Genomic DNA, 13348 nt, shown 5'->3' with positions numbered 1-13348 from the left:
CTCTAATGTTAGGTTAGAATCAAACCCGTGAACCTCCAATAATAGGTTAGGATTGAACCCGTGAACCTCTAAACCAAAACAGGATCAAACCCATAAACCTCCTATAATATATTTTATGTTAGGTTAGATTCAAACCCGTGAACCTCCAAACCAGATTGAAATTTACACACCCTGTATATATATATATATATATTGTATAGATACATAAGTTAAGGTATCATATACTGATATAAACTCTATACCCATAAACCCTTGAACCTCCAAACCAGATTGAAATTTACACACCCTGTAAATATATATATTGTATAGATACATAAGTTAAGGTATCATATACCGATATAAACTCTATACCCATAACTGCTGTTGTAGCTCAAGAAATAAAGATTCCAGACACCATCCAAGAGCCCAGGGTTCGATACCCGGTCAAGTCAACACTTTTTATCCATAATTTAATATTTAATTTAATATAAACACCTACTGACATCAGCTGAGTTAAACGTGGTTAGATTACATCCGGCTGAGAGTACCCTATCTACACCTAGATCATCTCAAGGTCAATTTCTGCCCAATCGCTGCAGATCCTACTCACATTGTTTTGAATCTTGAAATAATTACCAGAAATGATAAAATAATTATTTCACAAACAGATTAGTAGGCTTCTTTATTAATTCCAAAGTCTTAACTAAACATTTAAACAATTAAATTAATTCAATACAAAATATTTTAACATGTGGTAAAACAAAACACAGTAGTTTAGAAAAAATATAACAGTCAGATCAAAAGGAAAATCAATGAAGTGAAAACATATTCTATAAAGTTCACAACATCCTCCCCCCATTTAAAATTGCTAAATTTAAATCAGTAAAATCGCTGGGGCACTTTTACTTCTCTTCCACATCTGGTTTTCTTCTTAGCGAAATCAAAGACTTCGTTTTCAACTACTTCTTCTTCTTCAAGTGGTTTATTTTCTTTCATACACTTCTTTTCACAAGCTGTGATTTTTAATGGGAAAAGTCTTTGTAGTGGTCTTCTTAATTTGTTTATATAACACACTCTTTTATTCAAACTTAGACACTCAATTTCCTCCAAATCGGGTAATTCAACTGTTGATGTTGGTTGTAAGAATAAGGCTGGGGTTAATGGTTGTAAACAGTCATCATCATTCGAAAGATAAGTCAAAGGTCTTGAATTTACAGTTGCTTCACAATCACACAAAATTGTTGAGAGTTCTTCCTGCGTGACTGAAGAATTTCCCAAGCTGCGTCGTAAAATTTCCTTTACGACTCCAATAAGTCGCTCCCACCACAAAAATCTTAAAGCGTCTCGGTCACTTTTTGTTGAACTTTGCAACAAGAAAGCTTTCTTAATATCTGAAATAACGCCGATTGGGTGTTTTTTAAACTTCATTAGAAGAGCTGGAATTAGTTCTATTAAATTAGGTCCCTTTTCCAAACAAGAGTTAAGAGAATTCCCCCTACTATCGACAGCAGAAGCATCAAAGACTGGTCGAACCTTAGTAGTCAAACTGGATTCTTTGACCACAGCATGATGAGGTAAGTAGTGTATAGGTCTATCAGTTACAGAGGACTCAACAACCCTTTCAATAATGTTTGAATTTAACCACTCTGAAAATACCTGATCATACTCATTGAACTTTTCTAACTTAATCAACTTCTTGGTCGCTGCATGTAGTCGCTTCTCGGCTGTAACTTTGTTGTCCATAAGCTCTGGATGGCCTTCAGTCCATGGAAGAGTCACCTCGTACCTATTTTCACTATTTACTACAATAGTTTTGTTAAAATGCTCCAAGACATCTGATGCATTCGCCTCCTTTGTTTTACTACCTGATGGATCAGTGATGCCCAAAACATCTAAACGCCATAGATCTGAAATGTCCATTTTAGCAAAGCAACTAATGCTAATAAGTGACTGGTAACTTTTTCCACATTGTCCCATTACTGTCCATCCTAACACAGTCTGAACAGCAACCAGAGTGTGATCTAGCTGTTCAATTTTACCTGTGAGAAGTTGGCCCAAGATATCAGCTCCTAGTAGTAACTCTATTTCTTCTGCTGCATCTTGTCCAATATCTGAAAGGTATATATTCTTCTTCTTTAAAATAGGAAAATACCTTTTTGTATCTAATCTGGGTATGTAATTGCAAATCTTATCTTGATCAAGCACATTAACTGAAATGCCGAATTTACCCTTTGTGTCACGTAGCTCTACTTGGTAAAGATTATGTGGAGTCTCTTTGGTTTTAATACCTCCAAACAAACCATGAACTATGAATTCCTCACCGGATTCTATTAATTTAAGTTTCTCTACACAGTCCTTTGAGATATAAGACCTTTGAGATCCAGAATCCAACAATGCTCTTAGTAGTAAAGATTGGTCAGGTCCTATTACTTTTACTAGAAGAGTTTGTAATAAGGTTTCCTTATTTTGATTTTCAATCAAGGACTCAGACTTGTCATTAATTTGCACACTTTCAATGAAATTTGATTTGTTATAATCATGAGTATTACTGTGCACCATTTTCTCTAAACTAGGACACATTAAGCAGTAGTGTTTCCTTTTACAGATAGCACAGGATACAAACACTTTACATTTATTACTGCTGTGACCTAACTTTAAACATGAGAAACGAGCTCCCTTTTTTATTACAAACTCTCTTTTTTCTTTCAAAGTGAGCTTTTGTAACCCAGAACAGTCTTGAGTTTTGTGACTTCCTTTTTTACAAAATAAGTATGTAGGCTTACTCACCACTGAAGAGCTGTCTGTAGCAACTATTGTAGATGCTGTAGGTAGCCCTTTCTCAAACTCACTTTTCAAACCAGGACGTTGGTGACGGTAAGATCTCTTCTGTGGTTGGGACTCACTTGGTGCAGTGTCTCTGTCGACTGTAAAGCTGTTCCGAGCAAGAGCTAAACGTTCTTCGCTTTCGACCTCGGAACGTACAAAATTCAACAACAACTGTAAATAATTTGAATTAGATGACTCGTTACCATTAAATTCACCTAAGCCTATTTTCTTCGTTGTTCTGTACCGCTCCCATGCTCTGAGAGTATCAGTTGGTAGAGCAGATTCAACCAGTGGGTATAGCATGGCAGCATACCTATCTGATGTGACCCCGAGTGTTTCTAGGGCACGAAGTTGAGTCTCAAGTTTATCAGAAAGGGTTGAAAGTGGCATCTTACTTTGTTTGTTGGCTTGTTTCAAAACTAAATTTAGTAATTCTCTTACATAAACTTCAATCAAAAGTTCATCACGTGCAAACCTGGATTTCAATTGTTCAATAGCCTTGATGTAATTTTCACCAGAAGGAGGAAAAAAATCTATTAATTCCCTAGCTGATGAACCAGGTTTCAAGGATTGAATTAAATATTGGAATTTGTCTTCAGGTTTAATTTCACTATCTTCATGAATCTTTTTGTACTGACCCCAAAAACCCAATCCAATTCCTAACATCCCCATCAAATGAAGGTAATTGCAATTTAGGCAAATGAAAGTTACGGTTTGGTCTGTAAATGTTTGACTCACCATTGTTGGTAGGTGTTTTAAGAAACATTTCATACTTAGCCTTCATCAGGTACCATTTCTTCTTGTATTCTTCTTGTGTGTCCAGTTCATTGTCCAGATCAGCATCAGAAGCATCTTTTATCAGCATTTCATCAGAGATGTTTCCATCCATTTCCATTACTGCTGTTATTTTGTCTTCAATTTGAGAAAAGTTTACTTTTATTTGAGTTTCTTTATCATTCATTGACAGGTCTTCATTATTAAATGCTTCTTCCAGTTCATTATAAACCTTGGTGAATAGCCTTCTAATCTGTGATCTTTTCTTTTTCATATTTTCTAGGCTTTCCATATTATTATAACTATTAAATAACCCAGATGTCTTAAATTAAAGAAAATTTCCTGTCACGGTCGCCAAAATGTTTTGAATCTTGAAATAATTACCAGAAATGATAAAATAATTATTTCACAAACAGATTAGTAGGCTTCTTTATTAATTCCAAAGTCTTAACTAAACCTTTAAACAATTAAATTAATTCAATACAAAATATTTTAACATGTGGTAAAACAAAACACAGTAGTTAAGAAAAAATATAACAGTCAGATCAAAAGGAAAATCAATGAAGTGAAAACATATTCTATAAAGTTCACAACACACATATTAATAAAACTATCACCGTGCGCACGGCTGAACGGGCTCGGGACTGCGGCGGCACTGACTTGTCTAAGTACCCTGCTTTAGACTTTGAACCATGACGTCACTCACTCCTTCTTGCATTGACTGTCAGTCGAATAATGGTATCATACAGGATTGGCGTCTGAATGAATTCTTTCATTTAAAAGTCTTTCATTTAGACAAGTCAGTGCCGCCGCAGTCCCGAGCCCGTTCAGCCGTGCGCACGGTGACAGTTTTATTAATATGTGTTCGTCTTCGTCAATGTCGTGATTTTGTGTTTTTTATGTTCTTCATTGTAAATATTTGACGCGGTTGCTACACCAACAATGCAACTAAGGATGTAACAGCGGGGCTGAAGATGGCCTAAAGGTCGAAACGTACGTCCCTCCAATACACAACTGGATTGATTGACGTAAGTTACAATTATTAAAAAATATATATATTTATTTTATTCTTAATAACACAGGGCAGGGCGTACAAACTCCCTGAAAGATTTAGTTTATATGTTCCTCAGGTAAAAACAAAAATCATGCGTCCAAAATGTATTCAAGTCAGTAATGTAAATCAAGTAAAACAAAATGTAAATCAGTCTATATGTATGTGATTTTTACAAATGTATCCACAGCTTTCAAATATTTTTAAGCGATTTACGTTAAGTTTAGTACATAACTGAAAACAATAATAGGTCCAATGTTTACTAAAAAAAAACATCTTAAATACCAGTTCAAAATGGCGGTGATGTGCACTTTTAAATATTAAATATCTTTATAGCCTAACTACTGATTCATAAAATAATTTTTAAAATGCCATTATAATTATTAAGAAATGTTAGTAGCAACCCAACAAACTTAAATTGTAAAAATTGCTTCATATAGAACTAAAATAATTTATTCAATATTTCTGAATCCTAGCTTCGCCCACACCGCAACCGCTTGGGCTGTGGTACCTCAACAACGCAAACCATGGTGGGAAATAATTGTAAAATGTATATATACGGTCACAGGACAACTACAATATTTTAGTTATTCATTGAAATATTTTTTCAATTTAGTACCTAAGTATTTAAGTGTTCATGTTTGATTATAAATCAAGCAAGTCCAAATGTTGATCAATGTAGAACTAATTACTTTGTTTTCAATATGGGCTCTCAAATTATACCTTCTTTTGATTTGGTGTAAACCGTCGAGCAACTAACAACGTATATTATGAATGTGAAATTTTCAGCTTATTTTAGTTGTTACCATTAACTGGTTCTGAAATAGTTTGTTTTAAATATCAATAAAATTGCGAAACTAAGAATTAAACAATTTTTTAAATAGCCTACAAACCATAGCTAACAAATTAAATAATTATGTTATCGAATTCCCCGCCACGCAAAATATGCTGCTAGGTCAGAGTCGAGTATTTTCTATTATCATTGTTCGGATTCTGCTGAGATTGAGCCGGAGTTATCCGATAATGTTATTGCATTATTGTTGATTTTATAAGCTTTTTATAAGATATCGAGGAGTCTCTATATTTATCTTACTTTAGCTTATCTCTGCAGCTTACCAACTTATATTTTGGCTAAACTATATCGGCACGAAATAATCATGAAATATTGATATATTTTATTTTGTATTTATGAACAAAATGGGGGTTTTAATACGTGGAAAACGCCAATGATATATAAATAGCAATACGCAAATATAAAAGTCAACCTTTTTTTAATTAGTAAGAGTGGGTTGTCATCTAATCGCTTAAAAATATTAAACATGTCATTTTTTAAACAATTAGGGTTTTTTTTCAAACCCGGTTTAACCCTCAATACTTGGTTTATAGAAAACAAACCTTTTAAAAAAGGTTACCTTACACATTCCTGACTATTGTTAAAAATGTTAATCACTTATTGAAATACTATAATAAACGATTTAGTAATCGCCAAAAGTCAGTTTAAAGTCTTTAAAAGTCTTTCCATTTTGGTTACGCCATTTTTAGGGACCAAAACTTAACACTCCTTGTGCCAAAGAATATATTTTAATGCTTGGTCAAATTAAAACGAGATAACATTAATTTTTGTACAACATTAAAGTATGATTGTAAAAAAAAGAAAGTTACACAACATGTTCGCTTCTTTATGTGCACTTAACTTGCTATTACAAGCGAAGATAACGTATTTTGTACTAATTTATTTTTCAAGTACAAAATTATTGATACAATTAATATTTCCCTCTCCGATCTTGTTAACATAACAATTCCAGGAATCTTAACTTCTTTAAAACAAAAAATCGAGTATGCATAATGGGTTTAAATAATAATTTTGCGGCGTATAAAAGAAGTTTGACTTTACTTATGAATAAATACCTATAGCCTTCCTTGTGCTAGGCAAATTTAATTTTTAAAGCACTACCAAGTAAAAGTACAGAAATAAATTACACTGAGTAAGGTTTTGAAACGCTTAAAAGGTAACCTCATCTCAGAAGGCAATATGTATGATAATGATGGCTTGACAATGATGGAACGTTTTCCTTGTAAAAGGTGAATATAAATATTGTACGTAAATCTTCATAACTTTTTTTTAGAAAGATTTTATTAATGTAATATGTTTATTTATTTTATTCGCACCACTGTACCACCTGGCCTAAAAATATATATTTGGTCCATGTCGAAGAGCTTCTTACATTTAGACAAAGTTATTTATTATATTAAGCTACACAACTGATTGAAATTGGCCAAAAAAGCGGTACTATGGTGCAATGGAGATTATTTTATGATCAATGCTGGGTCTGCAAGAGTTTTCTACTGTCAAATAAAGAATCATAATCCTATATCCTTGTAAAACATAAAATATCTTGTAAAATACATGTTATTCACAAATATGTAATATTGGTTAAAAAGCCTATCTGAATAGCCTTAACTAGAACAAATGTTTGGGAAAAGTAATTATGATTCAACCATCAATAATTACTCATACTTAATGTTTAAACTTGACTACACTCATGTAACACCTTCCCTCTCAGTCGAGTGTTGGTTGTTGATCAAAGCAGACCTCTGAGCCACAGATCCTAACTTTGATTACACTTTGTGAAGCTCCAAGTGTTACACAGTCTAACAACGTTAGTATCCATGTTGATAATTAAATACATCATGTAAAGGTTGACTTTTAGACTGTTGGTTTAAACTATTTTGGACTCTGATTAATTGTTCGAAAACGAAATTTGAAAACTTACTCGACTAATTTTTTGAGACTGCTAGATTTTGCGACAGCAGTCCCTGAAACAAATAAACAACACGAAATAAACAAATCTGAATCATTCATTGATGGATCATCTTGTTCAATGGCTTTAAGAAGTTAAGATTCCTGGAATTATTAAAATAACTTAAGTGAAAAACCAGTTCGTAATAGACTACCTAATTTAAGTTTGAAGATAACCTTATTATATTATACAATGAACAAAGCAGAAGTACGACTAAACTTTACACGTCAAAATAAAACTAGTTAACATTAATTTTTGAACAACATTAAAGTATGATTGTAAAAAAAAAGAAAATTACACAAGATATGTTCTCATCTTTATGTGCACTTAACACGCTATTACAAGCGAAGTTAACGTATTATGTACTAATTTCTTTTTCATAAAATATTTTCATTATAGACTAAGTACATAATGGATATAATTACCTTTTCACTCTTCGATCCTGTTAACATAACTCATAACCTCTCTTCAAAAATATTCTACTTTTGGCAAAAACAACATTTACTCAGCCGGCTGTGTTATTTTGTGTTCAGTTTATTCTTTGTGTGTTGGTTTATCCCTTGAATGTATTCAATGCTTGACTCCATCACTGAATGAAAGCTTATATTTATTTATGAGTCTGCCAGTCTCGTTTTAAGTTTATTTTAACCGTTTTTGGGTAACGATGATTATCTATGTTCAATGAAATGCGTGTAAGGTCAAGGACATACGTATGTGATACATATTAAACCGCAAAACCATTATATTTCTTCAGTAGGGTAAAGGAATAGCCACAGGTTAAATTTTCTGCAGCTAGCAACGAGAGTATAAAAAACCATTTTTGCTGCATTATGACGATAATACAATTATATTACTACTCCCTTGTAACTAAGTCACAATTGAGGTAGAGCTCAAGTTACTTTATGACAGGACGGAACACAACTAAGCACCGCAACAACATTACAATGCAAATGTGTTCAGTAAGCCGTTTAGTTGTAAGGGATCCTCTTTGAGGGTTGTGATTCTGTTTTGCGTATCAACTACGTGAAATGTTGCAAGGAGTGGGAAATATAAATACTGAAAGGATTTTGTGTCAATTCATTGTGAAAAGGCAAAAAAAGTATATATATGAAGATAATATCTATACAATAAACTTTGAAATAATAACATTTTAGTATTTGCTGACTAATTTAACTTCTTGTAATATTATTTACCAGATATATTTTTTTTTTCTTTAATAACCCCAAAACTAGGGTATCTAATAAAAAATTTAGTATTTATAAAAACCAAACAATCGTAACAAAGTTGCCATTTCTATAATTATGTTACCTCTCTTAGCTTATACATGTAAATATGAATATTTTACATTTTAAACAAACGGTTTAATCATAATTGACTGAACGTTTTGGTTTGATAAGAGTTACAAATTAACAATTGCTTATGGTATTTTGTGCCTGAATAAAATAGAGGATTACTATTCATTAATTGTTTTAATTGTTATGCTACTAAGATGTATTATGTATTAGCCGTGCAGTTTAAATACTAGTAAGCTATACATTTTGTAAAGTAAATGACAAATGCATGGTTGAAAATGATGAAATCTTTGGAAATAGTTGACATTGAGCAAAATGTTTTTACGTTTTAAGCAGTTTGGAAGTTGGACGGAGTTAGTTGAGTTGAGACGATTTGTAAACTTCATTTTTTATATTCACCTCCAGTTTCGTTTACCTTGTCGAGAGATTTAAAACCATATGCTTTACAGCAGATGCATGGTTTTGTACTATATTTACAAGTTGCATTATATAAAAAAAATAGTAGGCCAATATTGAATTGAGCTACATCATCTACGATGAATTTTAATGAGGTAAGTCAATTTACCTGGGAAATATGGTATAACTGTGTTTCACTAAACTTTATGCTTGATTAAAAAAAAAACAGCATATTTCATCCATCAGATGAACAACAACGAGAGCTTAAGTTTTAATGTGGGATTTGCTTCAAATTCCTCGTTAAAAGAAGGTGTTCAAGTATGATCAGTTAAAGAAATAGGTGACACATTTACTATATATTTCTGTATTAGCTGTAAATAATTATGTAATACAATCAAGTGATCTTACAGCAAAGAAACCACAGGAGAACAACCACAGACTTGGTTCTTGATTAAAGCAGACCGCATCATAGCCACAGATTCTACCGAACTTTCATTACCCTTGGTTCGAAAACTCCCGAAGGAGATTGTAAGTAGAAGGAAAAATCGCAAATTTCTGACTTAAATTACAATCACAAACTATTCTATAACTATTAAATATTATATAAACGAAGCAGAATACAATGTCATTAATTAACAAAAATACAACCAGGATAGTATTTATGGACTTAGAGCAGAAAATGAATAAAAATATACAATTAATATTGTTTCGTTAAACTTTGGCTAATAAATTCTAGACCAAACTTCAAACATTTCATATTCCGACAAAGATTTTTTTAAGATAATGCTAATGCTCACCTAATGTTCACCTGACTACGGTGTTGACTAAAAACCTTTTCTAGACCAGACTGCTTGAAAGTCCAATGTTTCTTATCGTCATCCTTTGAAACGGAATTTCCCTTAGTATTTGTAAACCCAAAATGTTTGAATATTTACATAGTTGCCTACGTAATAAACCCAAAACATTGGACGCTTAACGATGGGAAATGGTTGAATACAAAATATTTTGATGGATATAAAACTATACTGTCGAAGTTAAAGTTAGTTTTAGCCATAAGCTACAATTCAAACCTGAACAGAGAATAATACCATAATAATACCATAGATAAAACATACTCCATACTCCCTTAGTAGATTTCTCATCCTTATGGAACAGCTGAAGACAATTTTATTGTTAGTTCTGTACGGTTTTCTGTAGAGGTCGTGTTTTGTTTACAATTTGTTTCCCGTTATTACAGCCATTTAAAACCTCGTTTAACCAAATAATAGATCTAATCATAAACAATAACCTGTCCCCTAGTTATATAACCAAACAGTAAAGCACAAATCAAGAAATTAACCCTAAAATAATAGAAACAAAGTTTCGTCGACACTAGCGCCCATGTGTCACGTACATGAACTAGACACGAAAAACGTGCTTCAAAATTTACAATGGGATGAGAAGTCTACTTGTGTTGGTTAGTCTATGATAATACGCTACCTTTTACAATTATTCAACCGGTTCTGTTATTCCATCATGCTAATTAATTATTTACTTTGGACAAATCAATAAACTAGTTGCTATTACACACTGGTATGAATATAATCATTGTAAAAGACGGACACTGGATATTTAAAGAAGTAAATCAATAACTCATCTACTAAAACGCATGAGTTATGAGTTATGAGTTACTAAAACGCATGAGTGTGTAAAGTAGCTCAGCACGTGGGACCATCATCCAAACGATTTTATTTCCATCATCGGTATTGGTCTTCTGTTATATTCTGGAGTCTGATCTCAATATCTAGTTCTATAAATAGCTCTTATATGGTTGCTAAACGAATGGCACTAATTTTAAATCCACGTCACCTCTCGTCTTAATAGAGTTAGAATTCCAAAAACAATTTTTTACTTAAATACTTTTCATCATATTTTTTTAGTATACATTTCTCTTTTATTTAAAAATCTCTAAATTCAATTTTAACTATATTTTAAGTGTTGCTGGCAAAAATATGACACTTAACGTCTAATTTTTCCAAGCTATAACATTCAAGGAAACCCCATATTGATTTACACTACTGAGGAAAACATAAGGGAACTTATGTAGCACAGATTACCTAACTAGCAGGTGAAGAGTTGGTAAAATCTCAGTGAAATCACGTAACAAATTTTAGTTCATTCTTAAAGTGAAAATTACGATAAAGGTTTAATGACCATCAAAGGAGTGTTTACAGTTACTATTGCTTCTAGTTTTACACTAAAATCAGTACAATTTAGAAAATAGTTATAGCTCTAATCACGTGTCACAATTTATGACGGAAAAAGTATACAGTCTTTAGATTAATGTGCACACATAATAGATAATAGTATTTGTTAATTATTTAGAACTGCTCACCATACACAATCACAAGGATTCTGTAAATATTTCCGGTTTTAATATGTTTGAAACATACAAAAATTGAATTAGTTGAAATCCTAATTCAAAATTGTATACTAATTCAATACACTAACATTATAAGTAGTACAGATTAAGGTTTAACAAACCTTAAAAGAGATCATTTTATTTGGGAATTAAAATGTTCATAGGAAGTTTGTAAGGAAAAACTGCTGAATTGTTACCACGTAGGGGCAAGAGGTAACGATGTAGTCAAAGGCTAACAGAAATGTTTGATGTAAACTGTTATGAACAGAAAAGAAATTATTTTATGCTTGACACGACGCGACGGTAAGAAGACTTTTAATTGATTTTAACTACACCTAGGTTGTGCTCGCCTGTTAATCAAAAGGTCGGTGGTTCTATTCTGAGAAAATCGAGTTGTTTGATGGTTTAAAACTGGACCTAACTGTCCTTGATGACTAAGCTTATAATAATTGTTCCTAATTAGGAAACAAGTGGCCTTGTTCAATATCAAAGCTACACAGATTATATCATTTAATTATATACTTACGTTTAATTAATATTTGGGTTAAGATACGCACCATAGTGACGCTGCCTTAAAAAAAATCTGTTGCATTTTAGAATGAATTAGAATCTTTATTTAATGACCTAACAAAAAAATAGAAATAATACTGTGAACATTAGTGCAAGTTAATGATAAAAATCCACTCCCAAAATCTACTGTTCAAAAGCATAGGCATTATTGCTGCCATTATAAACTAAAATAAAATTGGTTAAATAATACATGGATAATGCTGTATGGTAATTGCAAAATGCAATGAACTTAACAGTGATATTAGATAGAGGGTGTAACGTAACAGACTACTTAGTGTAAAATAAATCACCCCTCTAAATCATCATTAATTAGATAAATTACAGTTAAGTTATTAGTGCAATTAGGATGTATTATGAGTCTTTTCAACTTATTTACGTAGGCCTTGAAAAGCTATTGGCTGTTTGTGCTATTCATTTGACAAATATCGGGATCCATTCAATCGTTTCAATAAACCTTATCATTAAATCAAACCTTTTGATCATTTGAAACAGAGATGGATGGATGAACATTTACTTTTTTCATCAGGTTAAAAAAAGTTTTACAAATACAATGTCGTTGTTCATTAAAATGAATCTCATAAGACTATTGGTAGGGGTTAAGGTGTAAATGTTATCAATGTAAATAAAAGATCTTTCGGGTATTAAATATTTTTGGAAATATTCAAACATGAAAATTTAAATATATACCTGCAAACAAAACCATTGCATTAGAACTTTTATCTAAGATATATATTTAGGGTTCTAAATTCATAAAATATTTATTTCCCAAATCTTAAAACATTTTTCAAAAGCTTTCATGTTTGTGTTTGTAAGGTTTAGTACAATAACACCCAATCTACAGCTGACATTTTTCATGAGAATCGTTTTAGCTACGAGGTTTTACAACATGTATTAAATACATAAACTCAACCAAAGCTTAATCTTTCATGCCAGGTTAAAACCTTTGTCCAAAACAAGTTTAGCAACTTGTTTAGGTTTCGTTGACTTTCTTCTTTATCTGTTGAGCACACTCATACTGCTTAATGGAGTTGGGTTAAGGCATGATTAATTACTCAATTATAAACTTAAACACTGACAAGAAAGGTAATTAAATTATTCAGCTCTTATAACAGGATTGATAATTTTCTTTCAATCATGCAAACCGTTAAACTTTTTACTATAAATAAATTAGATTTGTTGGAAAATTTGTTTGATAAGATCAATATTTATATCACTATATACCAGCTGAGTAAATTTCCTTCCAGCTCAGATTAACGGG

This window comes from Macrosteles quadrilineatus, unplaced genomic scaffold (assembly GCF_028750875.1).
Source record: "Macrosteles quadrilineatus isolate MER2022 unplaced genomic scaffold, UCM_ALF_1.0 Scaffold_16__1_contigs__length_3527350, whole genome shotgun sequence".
Taxonomy (NCBI): Eukaryota; Metazoa; Arthropoda; class Insecta; order Hemiptera; family Cicadellidae; genus Macrosteles; species Macrosteles quadrilineatus.
This window is presented reverse-complemented; position numbering follows the sequence as displayed.